At 37.9% G+C, this 7,664-nt stretch overlaps 1 pseudogene; it reads left to right on the forward strand.

The window, feature by feature from the left end:
• The first annotated feature begins 1,619 nt into the window (after positions 1-1,619).
• LOC116096604 lies at positions 1,620-2,567 on the forward strand (annotated as a pseudogene).
• Positions 2,568-7,664: the final 5,097 nt, after the last annotated feature.

The raw sequence follows: 7,664 nt of genomic DNA on the forward strand, positions 1-7,664 counted from the left end.
TGTAAACTCAAAATAGGAGGCATACATATTTCAATGATTAGGGAAGAAGAAATCATGAATTTGAGAAGGAGTAGGAAACAGAAAGTAATATAGGGAGAGGAAGTATTGGGAATTATGCAAATACAATTCTCATGTTTGACATTCTCAATATAATTAAAAAGAAATGAATAAAAACTGTCATTTATATAAATCTTGCAAACAAACATTACTATGTAGGCAATAACTTTTACAATTAGGTATTGTCTCAGGGAATTATAGAAAAAAAATAAGCAAGTAGATTCTAAGAAACTAAAAATCATGCTTAACAGGAAAAACATTTAACAAATGAAGATAGACTAGATAATATTTCTGAGGTATTTATTTGATGAAAAATTTATCTATGGTGTTTAAAGACCAAAAATTACCACACCCCCCCAACAACAACAACTAAAACATATACAATGTAATTTAGTCAATGAATGGGTATAGGCAATGAACAATTTTTAATTACCAATGAATACATGAAAATGAGCTCAACATATTTAGTTCCTCAGAATCTGGAAATCAAGAGTACTTTGGAATACTACATTATTTCAGTCGCAGTACCTATGATAAAGGAACCATAAATAACCAAAGACTGCATGATGACACAGAGTGACAGAAATCATACACACTGTAAATTCAACAATATAGGGGGCAGCTTGAAATTATTTAATAACCCAAAATAAACATTAACATATCATATATCCCTACTCATTTCTGGATTTCTACTCAAAGTAATCAATGTCAACATATATTGGAGATACCACATGTTTCTATTTATTATGATAATATTCACAACATATTAAGTGATCACCTTAGTAGCCCGTCTGTGGATGATCTTATAATACATGAAATCTGACATATATCTAAAAAGCAATGTCATTTATCAACAACAACAACAACAAAGAATGATAGTGTTTGAATGGAAATGGAGCAATGTAGAGATCACCAAGCAAGTGAAATATCGTAGACTCTAAAAGTTGAATAGCTCACTTTTCCTCTTATATATGAAATAGTAGCTAAGGTGTAAGAGGCAGGCAGATCTTTTATAAAGAATGTGGTACTCAGAGTAAGATTGAGGTAGAGTATAATCAAAAAGGCAGATATGAGCAAAGTATATCATATCTTGTATAAAATGTCACAATGTTAATATATACTTATGAGTAGCCTTCTCTGCACCAGCCATGCCTTACTTACTCTTAGCTTTTTGAACGAGGGTCATGCATTTGTGCATGGAATAAAAAAAAATTATATGTTGGTTAAATATCTTATGTGAAATGTCATGAGAATGAATGTAAATTTGAAAACATGAACTAAAAATAAAGATTTGTGTGAGGAAAAGAAAATCCTTAGAATAACACCTCTGGGACACACTGTTCTGGATTTATGCTTAGAAAGAAGTGGTAAAAGTACATGCTTGCTAAAGGAGTAGACAAAATATGGACAGAGGTTCTATGGATGTTTAGTAAAGGTTTCATTTGCTGTATAGAATGACATGAGATTTAAAACAAGCTCAGAAAACTCCACAATTGCCAGTTACAAGAATAAATATGGTTGGAGTTTCACTGGCGGAGGCGCTGCAGAAGAACCTAGTGGCTTCCAAAAGAGATGAAATGTGGTCTGAGGGATCCTATGACTAGGAAGTGCCTCCTGAAGCCATCCCAGTGATGACTACCATATAGTAGTTAATTTTGTGCCAAAGAGACCACCTCTGCTAGACAAGAGAGCGCCTTTGCTAGCCAGACCTGATGAAGGAGGCTACAGTAGATATTACAGTCATGTTGATTGCCGAGTATGTGATGACAACTGCAGTTTTTCCCATGATCGAAGAAGTGGTCCATCTCACAAAGGAGATGAATCTGGTTACAGATGGGCAAGAGATGATCATTCCACAAGCTGGCAGCCTGACTACAGGGGCATGAGAGATGGCTTTAGAAGAAAAAGCTTCTACTCTTCCCATTATTCAAAAGATCAGTCTCCCCATAAAAAGGACGCTCCTTTCTTCAGAGAAACACCTGTAGGCTGGAAGGACTCCCCACACAGCAGATCCAGATCCAGTGTCAGTAGTAGAAGCTATTCTCCAGAGCGAAGCAGGATGTACACCATCCATCAGTCTCAGCATAGAAGTAAAGAGAGATCCATCCAGTCTTTGAAAACTTCAAGAGATAACTTCACCCTCAAGTTCGTCAGTAGTCTCTTTATCCAAGGTGTTAGACAAACCCAGCAGGCTGAGAAGGAACTTGCTGAGGCTGAAAGCAAGTGAACTAACGAAACATTAGAGAAGTCGGAAGGAAATAATTTGGCTGAAATTTGAGTTTGACGCGGGATCTACGGCACCCGTATTTATTGACCAGATGGAAGAACCTGAGTCAAACACAACAGATGGCCGAGAAATGTATGAAGATAGCCAGCTTAGCAGTCGCTCTAAAACCACTGCCTTGAAAACCAAAGAGATCCAGCAGGTTTACCGACAAGACTGCGAGACTTTCGGAATGGATTGTGTAAATCTTTACTATTTTGTGATGAAGAGAAATACTTTATGCTAGCTGAGCGCATTTCTACTAGTATTAAATAAGCATCTACAGTGGCTTTTAAAGTATCTTAATTTGAATGTTTCCCCTACGTGTAGAATATTCTACTTTATCTTCATATACTTCCTCCCTCCAAAAATAATGTTCAGTTATTTTAATGTTCAAAAAGTTCTGGAGAGCAGCTTTCTGTATTTAACTCATGCTCATAGCCTTCCGTGATGTTCTGTATTAACTCACGTCCCATAGCCTTCCATGTTGTTGAAGGATAGTCTTCTTGAGAACCATGTAAAGGTTGTCTTTGTGTTCAGATGTTCATTTCTGTACCAAGAGTACTGAGCTTGTTGGGGCTTTGGTATTCTGATTGCTCAGCTCCTTCATTGTCGTTTGTAAACGTCCTTCTCCATCACCTTCTGATTGGTTTAGTAAAGCACTGATGGCCTATTGGTCAGGAGAGGAAAGGCAGGACATCAGCCCAGAGATAGAAACTGTGGGAAGAATTTGTAGAGAATTTGCCACCCAGACACAAAGAAGTCTGACTTTCAGGGACTGAATGACATAATGAGCCACGAGACAAACGTGAACCCAAATAAATAGGTTAATTAAGTTATAGGAATTAGTTGGAAACAAGCCTAAGTTATAAGGCCTAGGCATTCAGAAATAATAATAAGTCTCTGTGTCATTGTTGGGAGCTGGTGGGTTGAGACCGTCTGAAGGTAGTGATCATTAGGTCTCAGGAGTTTAATTTGTAGTTAAGATCATTCCAGGTCGCATACAATAGTGGCACTGTTAGCATTTTGAGTTAGTGATGTCAAAATATGCTGTCTTAATCAATTAGAACTTTGCTATTGTACGATATTTGCTTTGAGAATAATTCTTATTCAATATAGAAAAAATGCACTTGACAATCTGTAAGGATCTGTTACAACAAACTCTTCCTCCCAAGTCAGTGAACTTAGTTCATCTCTTCTATGAAGTGCTCTTGAGGCTCCTAACTGCTCTCTCTCTCTAGACAATACTATAGACTAACAGGAGGGGTACTCTGAGATGCAAGATGAATTTTACATTGAGGTGTCTCAGAAACCCTTCTCATGGGTATAATCAAAAGTTAGGATATACAGAGCACTTGTTTGTTTTAGGCCCTGACAAGGCACTCGTGCTTGGAGTTAAGTTATAGATTATTCTGTTAATCTCTGTGATCTCATTCTGTAGGCTTAGAAGGTCTCATTCTTCAAATGTGTCCTCAAAAAAATGAAGCAGAAAACATAGAGGCCAGCACAGCGGCCAACACATCTTGAGTGAAGCAGTGAATAAGTGAAGAGACAATTAGGATCTTTTGCTTACTTCCTGGTCCCTGGTACATTGTGGCAAAATACTAAATTTGTGACATTAGGTACCTTAAAAATCAGTGTTTTAATTAATTAATCAAATTATCTACTTTTTTTTAAGTCAGATCTTACACTATAGTCCTAGCTAGACTGAAAATCTGTGTAGACCAGGCTAGCCTTACACTCACAGAAATCTTCCCACCACTATCTCTCGCATGCTGGTGTTAAACCCATGTGCCACCATGCTCAGGATCCTTTTTGTTTGTTTGTTTTCATATTCATTCGTTCTGTCCTTTTTACTTTTTTATTCGAAACAGGATTTTGCTGTGTACCCTAGGCTGGCTCCAAACTTTCCTGCCCTGGCCTTTAACTTTGGGATCCCTGCTTCAGCTTTTCTGAGTTACAGGTGTGATTCTCAATGCTTGGCATTATGTTCAGTGGCCCCTATGATCCTGTCTGCAGAGATGCCCCTAAATCACATACAGATTATATTTAAAGTAGAAATAGCAGTATGATTAATTTTAATGAGCCCTACAGTGGATGTGTGAAGATAGGTATTATGTCATTTTGAAAATTTAAAATGAATTGAGGACCTTTTTTTTTCGTAAGTTCCCAGAGTGAGAACTTGGAGTTACTTTGGGCACTGAGATTCTATGCATACCTTTTATGAGCATATTGCTCTTCAGCTCATGTGGTGGTCAATGCCGGTCACTTCAATAAGAACACATGCAGTTTTTCCTTTTTTCCCTTCCACTAGTTCTCAGCTCTTTAAATCAAGTTGTTAACAAACATAAGTATAAAATTTGAGAAGTTACCAAGGCAAATAAATTGTTTACTTGGTAAAAAACATTCATTTAAAAATGAGAATCTTACTAATAAATTATTTAAGTGAAGGTCCAGCCAGTAATCCTATTCCCTCGAATCACACTCACCCTTGGAAGCTGTTTCCAGCTTGCCATCTGTGTTACTCTGCCAGGCTCAACAGTGTTAAATGCTTTCTTTATCTTTGTTTTTAAAAATGCCTTTTAACATCTAAAATTCATGTGTACTAGAATATGTATTTTATAAAATGTTTTTGATTCTATAGAGATGTGTTTGTAAATTCTCCATTGTTTTTAGGTATACCTAATTTGTGTGAGAAGTTTTCATTGTCTCGCCATAAGTAAGGCCTTGATGATCAATATGAGGGAAGCAGATACTGTAAAATGCAAAGTAAAGCATCCAATACTAAGTAAAAAAAAAAAAAAGAATAAATAAGGTTTATAATTCTCCCTGTGCAAATTGCTGTTTCTGGAAACTGTGAAAAAATAATGATGTAATCTGTATAGCAGGTGTTTCAGAAGAGAAAGAAATTTTGTTAGAACAATTATTAAAATGTTACTGGTAATTGATACTGGCCCTGGGGAAACATCAACAAAGGACTCTTAGGGATAAAATTCTATGAGTTTCTCTATTAGACTGACTAGTAACTGCTGTCTGGAACAAACAGTGAAGGCCAGGACAATAAATGCCAGGCAGGGAATTTACCTATGAAAGACCCCCATAGCTGGGGAGACCCTTACTCAAGTCTCAGGATAACACAGCCACCCAATAACTCACGAGAGACCAACCTTGCTGCAATTACATGAGGTTTATTCAGGCCAGACCTGGGTCAAACTCATACCCTGGCAGGCCAGAGGGGTTCGACCCCGATCACAAGAAGTGAGGGGTATTTAAAGGGAAAAATCACAACCCAAGAGGGGTGATGGGCTGACCAAGGATACATAGCATGAGAACAATAGAAAATTCTAAGGGAACCCACTACCTAGTTGAGCCAGATCACAAGGAAGTCATTCTGCACACTCATTGTCTAGAGGAATGTGGTTTGGTCATCGCTATCTTCTAAATGACTGACCACTCCTAGGACTACTTAGATGACCAATATCCTGTGGTTTGGTCAATGCTATATTCTCAATGACTTCTCAGAACCACTGTCCCGTTCCTTATTCTGGGCAATGTTATCTTCTTAATGGCTGACCGCTATCCTGTTCCTGGAACTGACCAGTCCACATTCCTGGCTTATTACAGGGACTTCCTATGCCTTCTTTAAATAAAAGTTATACATTAATGTAATTTCATTAACATACTTTTTCCAAATTTCTAAATTCAGTCTTTCCTACATGGATCTCATCATAAGATCACAATTTAAGGGCTCAGATTATGACTTGGATTCAAGGACATAATAACTACAATTGAAAAGCTAAGAAGCTTGGATTTTAATAAACCATGGGTCTAGGGGTACAGGGGATGCCTTCAGTGAACACTTAGATGTGTGGGGGAAAAAGAGACACTTGCAATTAGGGCTATTTGATAAGGGATTATACTGACAGATTTTCACTCACAGGTTAGAGTAAGTAGGAATGAGTTACAAAGAAAGAAGTAGTGTTGGAAAAGTCAGTGTGCACAAGAGATTGTTTTCCTGTCACTGCCCATAGGAAAGAGGTCATAAAGAGGAAGGCGCATGGGAATCAACAACAGTGAGGAATGATTGCAGGGAGGTATACAACTAGAGCTGTGTCAAAAGTGACTCACTTGTGTTTGTGTGTCTTTGAAGCCTTGTCATCACCTGAGCCTCTCCTGACAGGAGCCACAAGTGAGTACAAATTATAATGAACATAAATGCTTTTAAAACACTAGACTTTGCTAAAGGGGTAATTATCAAATTTTGGAGACTGTTTAAGTAACAAGACCACGCCCCCTCATATTGTCATTATAAGGAGAAGAGCTGCGATGTAGTTTTTGAAATCTGAATGGTATTAGCATAGAGTTTTCTGAATAAATTTTTTCTATAATATGATCTAGCTCTTGAACCTAAGCTTATATAGTCAGAAAATCAGAATTGTAGCCACCAGCAGCCAAGGGTTACCGGGTTCCTGAAAGGAAAGGTGGGGCTGGATGGAGGGACAGCAACAGAAGCATGAGACCAAGTCAAAGTTTCTGATCAAGGCTCAGTGTTTACTTATGAATCTGAGTTCCTAAAGGGGAGAAACCCATCCCCCAACTATGACCGGATCTTGTCGCCTGATCAGGATCTTGTTGCTTTGTCTGGATCTAGTCAGAAAAATATGCTCAGGCACTCAGCAGGTGGTGGCTCCTTGTAGGAAGCTGCAGACAGGGCAGGACAATAGACTGCACCTAGGTCTAGGTGGCTAGCCACCCTAGGTGGGCTAGCCAGCTGTGGCAAAAACAAGATCTGATTCAGCTTGCTTGAGGCTGGGGGGGGCACCAAATTAATTTTGAAAGGTACATTTGTTGGTGTTTAACTTCACATTATTATTAACTAGTTATTAATTTTAGGTCTCTGTTAATAAACAAACAACTTGTATGGTAACATATCAATAACTTCAGAACTCAAGAGGCAAAGGTTGAAAGATTGCTACAAATTCCAAGACAGTATTATTCCATAATAAGTTTCAGAAAACAATATAATAAGACTGCCTCAAAGGCAGAAAAGAGCAAGTTTTGACGAATTCTTTCTAAGAACTAGAATTCATTAGTTGCCTGTGGGCATCCTAGAGTGAGTCCTACCTTTCCTTGAATATGCACAGCTTAATATAGCTATGAACTAACACCAATGGAATATAGATTAGAGACAGACAGAGAACATAGGCCTACTCTTCTGATGGTGTAATATGAAAGCATTTCAGAAGAACACGTATATGAGCAGACAAAGAAAAGCAGTTGTGTTCAGTGTCTGCTCTTCTATAGCTGTGGGTTTGTGGCTAGATTTGAAACTGGTTTCAAAAGA

This window comes from Mastomys coucha, unplaced genomic scaffold (assembly GCF_008632895.1).
Source record: "Mastomys coucha isolate ucsf_1 unplaced genomic scaffold, UCSF_Mcou_1 pScaffold1, whole genome shotgun sequence".
NCBI lineage: Eukaryota > Metazoa > Chordata > Mammalia > Rodentia > Muridae > Mastomys > Mastomys coucha.